Consider the following 10,751-nt stretch of genomic DNA (forward strand, 5'->3'; position numbering starts at 1 on the left):
ACCTCGCTGCACATTATTCCCTACATAATATTGTATTGTGATTTGCATAAATCGTCTGCAGAATGTTTTATGTTGTGGCTTCTGGCGATTTAAACCCCTAGCAGTTTAGATTGACTGTCAAATAGTGTTCTGAAAAGCAACCTGGCAGGCAGATTGATAGTCCAAGTAGGCGTCAGACATGTTAATAGGTGGTTGTCGGCCAGCCAAGCACTCATAATCCATAATTCCATCCTCATGCTATCCAAACGAATGTATTTGGGACCTGTTTACATTAACCTTGTAGACCCTTGTGTTAGTGCACTGCATATATGCAACACTTGCAAATTCACTCCGGGCTATGCACTCACACGCATACAGCCCAATTTTCTTGTACCGTGTAAGCCTAATGACTGGAGTTTATTTGTGCACAGACACGTAAAATGGTTGACCAGCCGGTGCATAATTTCTGCAAGGACTGTCCTAGTTCCAGACCATATTTTCATCGAGAGGTAGGAAGTAACTAAGAATATTTACTCAGGTACTGTGCTCAATTTTGAGATACTTGTATTTTCATTTGATGCTACTTTGTACTTCAACTCCACTCCAATACAGAGGTAAATCGTTTACTTTTACTCCACTACATTTATTTTTTACATTTAGTTAATTCGCAGATTTTGATTAATCATCTGAAATCAACACTACTTAAATAAGACTTTAGTTACACCTGGAGTAAATCCAAAAGCTGCACTTGTACATATATAAGTAAAACTTCCAAGAACAAAATAAAGAATGTCCTAAACAACACTTTTGAACATGTTAATTAAGTTTTCAAACATGTAATTCCAGTTAAATCAAACTGAAACTATTCTCTTTGACAATCATGTTTTTTGGCAACGACTGTATTCCTTTTTTTAAACAGACATCAAAGCAAAAAAATCACACGTGTAACAAGAGGCCGTTAAAAACTAAACTGTATTTCTTGAAGGCTGGAAGCTGTACCTTATTGTTTCATGTACAGCTGGGAGCAAAACAGCATTGATTGATAAATGGCTGGGAGCTAAACTGAAATGCTGGCTTAACTTTTTATGAAGAAGCAGCTGAAGGAGTATGAAGGGCTAGAATGACAGAAAAGGGATCTTGGAGTATCATTTAAGCTTCTTAGTTGAAATAAGGGTAAAACATCAGTCTAGGTGTAAGCCATACGCACTCGTGTTCAATAGGAGTTATAAGAAGAAAAGTCATAGAGATTTTCATTACGAAGTCAACATCACTCAATAAGCCTGTCGTAGGCTCCTGTTATCTTTTGGGGCTTTATTAAAAATCCATCAAACTCCTTTTTATCACCTGGGGGGACTTTTATTTAGAAAATCCGGCATACATCAGGACCTCTGTTTTATTCTATGCATGCCTTTTCTTTTGATAGTCATGTACAACCCAATCCCCTGGTAAGACTGACTGGTGCTTAAAAATCTGCATAAATACGGACTCTTATAAAGTATTTTCCAATAATTGGCGGACCGTGTTTAAGTTTGAACGTTTTCATTAAACAGTGACAAAGTATTTATCTCTTCAAGTTTGTAGTTCCATTAATGTGTCTTTGAATAGAGTAAGCGGTCACTTTCATTATGTTCAAGCTAAGAGAACACAAGCAGGGGCATACGGGGAGACCAGCAGCATCAGACTGACACGATTTCAGAGAATAAGAGGGCAGTGAATGAAAGAGTCTTCGGGCAATCAAGGTCAGAAGTTGACGGGTAACAGCCTTATGCAGAGACAGGTTGGATTCCATCTCTTTCATTTATGTCTGCCATGGAAGAAAATGCAGCTGTAGTTAACCTAAAATCCCTGTTATTATCTGTGGGGGAGGCGGTGAGGGGCAAGCAGCCAAATGTCGAGAGTGAGAGTGCATCGAATGTAGATTTTAATAACCATTAGTATGTCTGCCATCACAGAATGCCTGATTTTAATCTATTCCCAGTTTTGAGTTGTGAAATTATAACAATTGAGGTTGATGTAAGTGTGTGTGTGTGCACGTGTTGTGCAAGTACTTGGTATGTATGTTTTCCTTGCTTGGGAGCACACATTTTTGCGAAATATATGCAGAGTTTTTGGGGGACTGAAAGGATTAGTGTGGCTGTACTGTATAGTTCACACTACCATAAAGCTAGAGCGTTTTGCATATGCATCTGCACATTTATGTACTTTTTTTGGTGACATCTGCCTGCACACTTGTGCTTCTTGAGTGTTTCTGGTTGTTTAACTTTTCTTAGTAGTTTTGTATGCCAGCATGCATGAATGACTGTGTGTGTGTGTGTGTGTGTGTGTGTGGTGTGTGTGTGTGTGTGTGTGTGTGTGTGTGTGTGTGTGTGTGTGTGTGTGTGTGTGTGTGTGTGTGTGTGTGTGTGTGTGAGGATGGGGAATGAGCAGTCTGTCATGCCTGAGAGGGAGCCAAGCCTGTTTAAATTGCCTTCTGGCTTCCAAGCTTCTCATCTGCAAACTGGCACCTCTTGTTCTCTCCCCCTCCACCCCCATCCCCTCTCTTTGCTCTGTATGTCCGCCTCTGTCTCTTCCCCATTTTGTATGTATGCCTTTATACTTTCCCTCCCCAGTTCCTTCTACCTTTCCCCTGTCAGTTTCTCTCTTCACTGCCAGTTTCTGTCACTTCTCCGCCATGACGCACCTCTGTACCAAAAGCGACGACACTATCGACTTTACTTTTTCACTTTTTCAATCCCTCCTGCTGTCTACTTGAAAGTGCACAGAATCACAGATACTGCATGCCCACTTGTTGCCTACATTTACTACAGTACCAGACTAACCAACTAGCTATTTACGAATCAAATACATTTTTGTAATTACACTGAAAAGCGGCATGGAGCTGCTAAAAGCAGTGGGCTTTTAGTCTCAGTGCTTTATCCCCAATCCTCATTCATCACACATAGACTTTTGAACACAATTTCTGTGCGCCATTCTGCCTTTATATATTGGCGTGTGTGTGTGTGTGTACAGTTTTGTGTGCATCTGTTGATACGCCGCTAATAACCCCCATTTGTTTGTCCTTCAGTGTAATGGCCTCCATAAATCACATCATATTCTCCTAAGAGATTGTCCGCGGGGCACTTCGCTCCCTCTCATCTAGCCTTGTGTCTCCCCCTTCTGCTCCTCCCACACCCCTGCCTCACCTCCTCCCAAGTAGTTTTTTCATTTGTTCTTTACTCTTCTTGTTTCTCACATTTATCGTCCCCCGACTGGCTCAAGGTCTATGATGAGGCCGCGCTTCGTCAAACTTCGATGTTCGCGAGGCCTTTTTTGTTTATCGCCTCAAGCACTTTGACCCTCTGCTTTTCATTGACCATTGATTAACACATTAACGGGCACTTGGTGTTTGAGTAGATGTTAGATTGCGTGAAGGTTGTTGTTAGGTTGTAGAGCTAAACGAGGTGAAAAGGCTGCATGTCAAACGGAGTGATTGGTCTACTTTGCGATGAGGTAGTCCAACTTTAATGGCAAAGCAGTTTGCTTCAGGAACCCGCGGAAGGTGTGTGTGTGTGTGTGTGTGTGTGTGTGTGTGTGTGTGTGTGTGTTAGGGCTGTCCCGAATAAAAAATGTTGGGCCCCGGATATTCGGTTGTAATCAGCAGCGAATATTCGAATATTCGGCCCGCGCGGGGGGAGGGTCCGTAGTAATCAGCAGCGAACAGCTTCAACACGTGTATTTCGGTTTATTCACGACATTCATTTTGTTATTCTATCTAAAGTATTGTTGTTTTATAGTTATTTGTTAATGTATACAACCCACTTTGTGTTCTTTGAAATTGAAAAGGATATTGCATTGTGTTACTTTCGTTGCAGTTGTATGTCTTAAGTGTAATGTGGCTTGGCTTCCTAGTAGGGACATGCTTTTATTTTGTAGGAGAGTTAGCGCTGTTGACAGGAAGTTGTTGTTGCTATGGAAACAACGTGACGGAGATTAACGGAGAAAAAGTCATATCTACATATAAAGACGAAGAGAGTAAACGATAACGTTTATGGTTAAGTGTTAGCATCCCCCGAAGACGCACAAGCTCTTACGTTGATATTGGATTTTTCAATAAATTCAATTTGGCAGCCACATTGCGCTGCCAAAAAACCCCAGAAAAAAACAAATATCCGAATAACGAAATTGAAACCCGAATATAGTCCAACGAACGAATATTCGGGTACAGCCCTAGTGTGTGTGTGTGTGTGTGTGTGTGTGTGTGGTGTGTGTGTGTGTGTGTGTGTGTGTGTGTGTGTGTGTGTGTGTGTGTGTGTGTGTGTGTGTGTGTGTGTGTGTGTGTGTGTGTGTGTGTGTGTGTGTGTGTGTGTGAGGAGGGTATTCATATGAGGGGCTGTGATGGCCAACATTCAAACTAACCTCGCACATACACTACTGAAAACATCTGGCCTTGCACACACACTACTGAAATACTCTCACATTCACTACTGAACACCTCACACACACCCACACACATACCATGTATACAGTACATCACTTCAGGGGACATTACATTGACTTACGCATTTCCTGGCGACTTATCCTAACCTTAACCATAACCAACACATGCCTAACCCTGACCCTTAACCTTACCCTAATCCTAAACCTAACCAAGTCTTCACCCTAAAATTAATGATTCCCCTCATGGGGACCTCCATTTTGTCCCCATAAGGGAGGCGAGTCCCCACACATGACTGTGTAGACAGATGTATGTCCCCACAAGTATAGTAATGCTAGGCCACACACACACACACACACACACACACACACACACACACACACACACACACACACACACACACACACACACACACACACACACTACTGAAAACATCTGGCCTTGCATACACACACTACTGAAATACTCTCACATTCACTACTGAACACCTCGCACACACACTACTGACAATTAACCTCACACACGCAACTGAAAACATTTTACTGAAAGGTTCTCAGTAGAGAATGTGCATGTGTTTCACCTATGTGTGTGTGAGGGGGATTATTGTTGTAACGGAAGTCATTGTAATGAAACGGAAGTCATTGTAATGAAACAGAAGTAACAAAGAACAATGCTGCAGTGATACAGTAGGTGGCGATAATTCTCGTCTACTCTGTTTGGAAGTCGCCATTAAAGAAGAAGAATGAAACAGAAGGTCCAATTCAGCATGGATTTATAGAGAAACAGCACCGCAGCCGTAGGCTGAAGTCTGGACCGAGCAGTCTACAAACTGAGACGGTCTGGTATTGGAATATGGAGGTGTTCTTGTGTTCTTGTTTTGCAGCTCGTGAGGTGGCCTAGCAACCCGCTAGCAACATGCACAGCTGCAATAAAATAACAAGCTAACTAAACCAAAATTGAGCCAGAACCTTTCCTTTTTTGTTTTACCATTTATTGAAGTGATTGATATTTCAGGCTGAGAGGAGAATGGCCTGTTGATTAAGCTGTGTTTATAGCCAACAGTTATGTTAGCATTAGTTAGTTAACAGTAAGTAAATATAGGAGTAACCGATTTACTGCAGCCTGTTCCAAATAAGGCTAACCTACGTCTGTTGCACCCGGTCTGCACGTTTTATGTTGCTTAAGGTAAGTGAACATGACTATTCAGCAAAACTTTCAATAATAATCTAAGGTATGGAGTTTTTTGGATAATACTTGCATACTGTGGTGACACGTTATTGGACATAATTCATCTTCAGGATATTGTGTTGCAACATGGACCCGTTAGAGTGGGTACCGGAAGTTAGATTCATTCAGGCTAGCATGACATGCAGTAGCAGCAAGTGTACTCACCTTGTCTTGATCAATGTATAATAAAGTGTGGAGTTCCATACTGAACACACCGCCTCCGACTCCCATTCATCGGCTCTACAATACACATCTTTGAATGCCTTCAGGAGTCAACGTAAGAGTTTGAGCCTCTTTGGGGGGTGCTCACATTAACCGTACACTTTATTCTTCTCTCTCTCCGTCGTTATATCTAGAAGATATTGCTTTCTCTGTCATGTTGTTTCTATAGCAGCAACAACTTCCTGTCACCAGCGTAAACTCGCCTTCAAAATAAAAGCATTTAAATACAGGAAGTTAACCTAAATTACATTTAAGACGTATATAAAACTGCAAAGAAAGCAACAAAAACAATGCAACATCCCCTTCAGTCTAACAGAACACAAATTGGGTTATTTACATATAATATGTGGTAAATTCAACAGTGGATCCAGCAAAGATTCACATTTTTGCACGATTTTAGTTATTGTTTTTTGCTGTTACTTAATTATACTTTCAATAAATTCAAGGCAAGCTTAGTTACATGTGATGGTAGCTAGTTACTGCTCTTACCTATGTGCCTCCTCCACAACCAGACTATATTAAAACTCTTAACTACCAGTTTGATCTACTTCAAACAATTAAAAAGACAAAATCAACTAAATGTATTGAAATAACAATCTTCATTTTAGGTGCCTCTTCTTTTAAATTAAACTTTCAGACATGAGATATTAAAATACAGTAATAGTATTGTTTATTTTTAAAAACTGAGCCACTCCTTACAGTTAACTTCATATTTATTTTTGTCTAAAGCATTTATTACACACATTGTCCATATTGTCTCATATTCACAGTGTGGATCAATTGTGTGTGCATCTAGACCGGGTGACGACAATACCTATTGACGCAGCAACCACTGTAAGTTATATTCTTGTTTAATTAGACTTCTCTGTTTCATTTATTCTACTCTGTATAATTGTTCTGTAGTTATTGTAGCTAAAACGGCACTTTTGAGAGATTTTAAATCTCAGATCTGCTCCAGGGAACCTGTTACACAGGTCGCAGTGGGCACTCAAGCCTGCATTACAATATAGGCAGGGCCAGTCTGCTGTCGCCCATCAGCTGTGAGAACTCAGCAATCAGGCGTCCATTTTAGGTAGCTCTTTCCTGGAGCGTCAGCTTCAGCGTCAGACAGCCGAAGACTGACAAAGACATTGGAGTCCTGCGGGAGTAAGACTGACAAAGACATTGGAGTCCTGCGGGAGTCACGAGGGAGGCAAAGAGGAGGCAAATCCTACTCTGATTGAGCTAATTACCGCTGGTGTCCTATTTTCTTTTCTTTAGTTTTCTAGCCCCTCATGCTATAATCATGTGTATTTTCTCCATTCCTGTTCATGTGTCTTCTCGCAATTATCACTGGCCCCGTGTATCTCCTAATCGCTATCCTAAGGCTGACTTCATCTCTGGCTATGCCTCCCTGCAGTCCCTGGATTTCCTTGCTCTCACTGAGACCTGGATTACTCCATTCAACACATCCACCCCAGCAGCTCTCTCCACAGCATATTCCTTCTCCCATACACCCAGACCCACTGGCAGAGGTGGTGGCACTGGTCTCCTGCTCTCTCCCAAATGGAGCTTTTCCCTCTTCAAGCTACCTAACTTAGCTCCTTCCACCTTTGAATTCCATGCCGTCACAGTAACCCATCCTATACAGTTAACCATTGTTGTTCTCTACCGTCCACCAGGCGCCTTGGGGTACTTCTTGGAGGAATTAGATAATCTCCTCTCACTCATCCCTGAAACTGGTCCTCCCGCTGTACTTCTTGGAGACTTCAACCTCCAGACAGGGAAGATAGACAAACTAACATCTCTGTTAACCGCCTTTGCGTTCTTACTGTCTCCTTCCCCACCAACTCATAAAGCTGGCAATGTCCTTGATCTCATATTCTCAAGGAACTGCTCTACTTCTAACCTCTCTCTAAACCCGCTCCACACATCCGATCACTTCTTCATTTCATTCTCTCTACCCCTTTCCAAACATAACAAACTAATCTCTTCTCATCCTGCACCTGTCCGCCGTAACCTTCGTTCCCTCTCCCCCTCTACCTTTGCCTCATCGGTGCTCTCAGCCCTCCCTTCCTCTGACTCGTTCCAACTGCTGCCTCCAAACTCTGCTGCAGAAACTCTCCTCTCTACTCTTTCATCCTCTCTGGACTCTCTCTGTCCTCTCACATCTCGGCAGGCTCGTCAGTCCCCTCCTGCTCCCTGGCTAAATGACACACTGCGTGCTAATAGAACCGTCCTTAGGGCAGCAGAGCGGAAACGGTGGAAATCCAAACACCGTGACGACCTCCTAACCTATCAGGCTCTCCTCTCCTCTTTCTTTGCTTCGATCTCTCAGGCAAAAAGCACTTTCTTTCAAGATAAGATCCAATCTTCCTATTCCAATCCCAAAAAACTATTTTCCATCTTCTCCACCCTCTTGGACCCCCCTAAAGCCCCTCCCCCCTCCTCACTTCTGTCAAGCGACTTTGTTATCCACTTTGAAAAAAAGGTTGATGATATTCGCTCTTCTTTTTCTGACTCACCTTTACTCACCGCTGGGTCACCAGACCCTCCTTCCACCAACACACTAACCTCCTTTTCCCCTCTCTCTCCAAGTGAGGTTCTTACCCTCATTACCTCTGCCCGCCCTACCACCTGTCCTCTGGACCCTATCCCTTCAAACATCCTTCAGACTATCGCCCCTGATATTCTACCGTTCCTCTCCCATTTCATCAACACTTCTCTAACTTCTGGTCACTTTCCAAACAGTCTCAAGGAGGCAAGCGTAAACCCTCTCCTAAAGAAACCCACTCTCAACCCGTCTGATGTTATAAACTATAGGCCTGTCTCTCTACTCCCGTTCCTGTCTAAAACACTTGAACGCGCCGTCTTTAAACAACTCTCCTGTTATCTCCATCAGAACAACCTTCTGGATCCGCACCAGTCTGGTTTCAAGGCAGGTCACTCCACATAAACTGCTCTCATTGCTGTCACTGAGGAACTGCACACTGCCAAAGCAGCATCCCTCTCCTCTGTCATCATCCTGTTGGACCTGTCTGCTGCATTCGACACGGTGAACCATCAGATCCTCCTTCGCACTCTCCAAAAACTTGGGGTTTCAGGCTCTGCACTTTCCCTCCTCACCTCATGGAGAGGGTCTGAGTCCGACCCTTGTCAATTAACTACAGGGGTCCCTCAGGGCTCTGTTCTGGGTCCCCTCCTCTTCTCCCTGTACACAAACTCGCTCGGATCAGTCATTAGCCCGCATGGTTTTTCATACCACTGCTACGCTGACGACACCCAATGCATTCTGTCCTTTCCCCGCTCAGAAACCCAGGTCGTCGCACGCATCTCTGCTAGTCTAGCTGACATCTCTCAGTGGATGTCTGCTCATCACCTCAAGCTCAACCTTGACAAGACTGAGCTGCTTTTCCTTCCGGGAAAAGATTGTCCCACTCTTGACCTGACTATCAACATCGGCACCTCTGTTGTTTCCCCGACTCAGACTGCAAGGAATCTGGGTGTGATCCTAGATAACAACCTGTCCTTCACTGCAAACATTGCTGCTACAACCCGTTGCTGCAGATACACGCTTTACAACATCAGGAAGATACGTCCCCAGCTGACACAGAAAGCGACAACGGTTCTGGTCCAGGCTCTCGTCATCTCACGCCTAGACTACTGCAACTCCCTCCTGGCTGGTCTACCTGCATGTGCCATCCGACCTCTGCAGCTCACCCAGAATGCAGCGGCTCGTTTGGTCTTCAACCTTCCAACATTTTCACACACCACTCCGCTCCTCCGCTCCCTTCACTGGCTTCCGGTAACTGCTAGAATCCACTTCAAGACACTGGTACTTGCTTACCATGCTGCGAATGGATCTGGCCCTTCGTACATCCAGGACATGGTTAAACTGTATACCCCAGCGCGTGCACTACGCTCTGCATCAGCCAAACGACTCGCTGCACCCTCGCTGCGAGGGGGACCCAAGTTCCCATCAGCAAAAACACGTGGGTTTGCTATCCTGGCTCCAAAATGGTGGAATGAGCTCCCCATTGACATCAGGACAGTAGAAAGCTTACACACCTTCCGGCGCAGACTGAAAACTCATCGCTTTCGACTCCACCTCGAGCGATATAATTATTAACAAAGCACTTATATACTAATAAAGGACTGGCTTATCTAATTCAGTTGAGTAGCACTTGAAATGTTTGGCTCTATGAAACCTGATGTACTTATATGATTCTGTTTTCTTCAAGGTTGTGTCTTCCTGGTCGAATGTACTTATTATAAGTCGCTTTGGATAAAAGCGTCAGCTAAATGCAATGTAATGTAATGTAATTGAGACAGCGTGGTGTCCAGAGAGCTGCAGAGACTTTGGGAGAAACCTCAGCGTGATGATGTCCTGTCTGTGGGTTTGGCCGGAGAGGACTGAGGTGGAGAGGTCTTTCTTTGGGAGGAGGACCAGGCCTGATGGAGGAGGACCAGGCCTGATGAAGAAACCACCAAACTACATCTGTGAGCCCATACTGGGCACAGCTGTCACAAACAAATGATGGTCCTGTTGAGTGAGTGTTGAGTGAGTTATTTATGAAAGAGGTGTGTTTGTTTATTAAGCGGCTGTAGAAATAATATTATTTTTTATTTTAATGAATAAATTCATCACTTTGTACTACAAAGATAATCAGATTATGAATGAACAGTCTGCAGTTAATCAACATTAAAATGTATGTCATTATTAAAAATAATATTCAACTGTTATCAGAACTTAGTGTAAATGTAGAATCATGCTGTTCGGTTGTCTCACTGCAAGAACCACTTTTACCACGTCTTTTACAGACAATATCTAGAGACAAATGGTAGCAATTTTCACAAAGTAAAATAATGATTGCCTTAAATACATTGAAATGTGAAAGCTGAAAAAAAAATCATGTTGCTTGGTAAAATC

Source organism: Gymnodraco acuticeps, unplaced genomic scaffold (genome assembly GCF_902827175.1).
Source record: "Gymnodraco acuticeps unplaced genomic scaffold, fGymAcu1.1, whole genome shotgun sequence".
NCBI lineage: Eukaryota > Metazoa > Chordata > Actinopteri > Perciformes > Bathydraconidae > Gymnodraco > Gymnodraco acuticeps.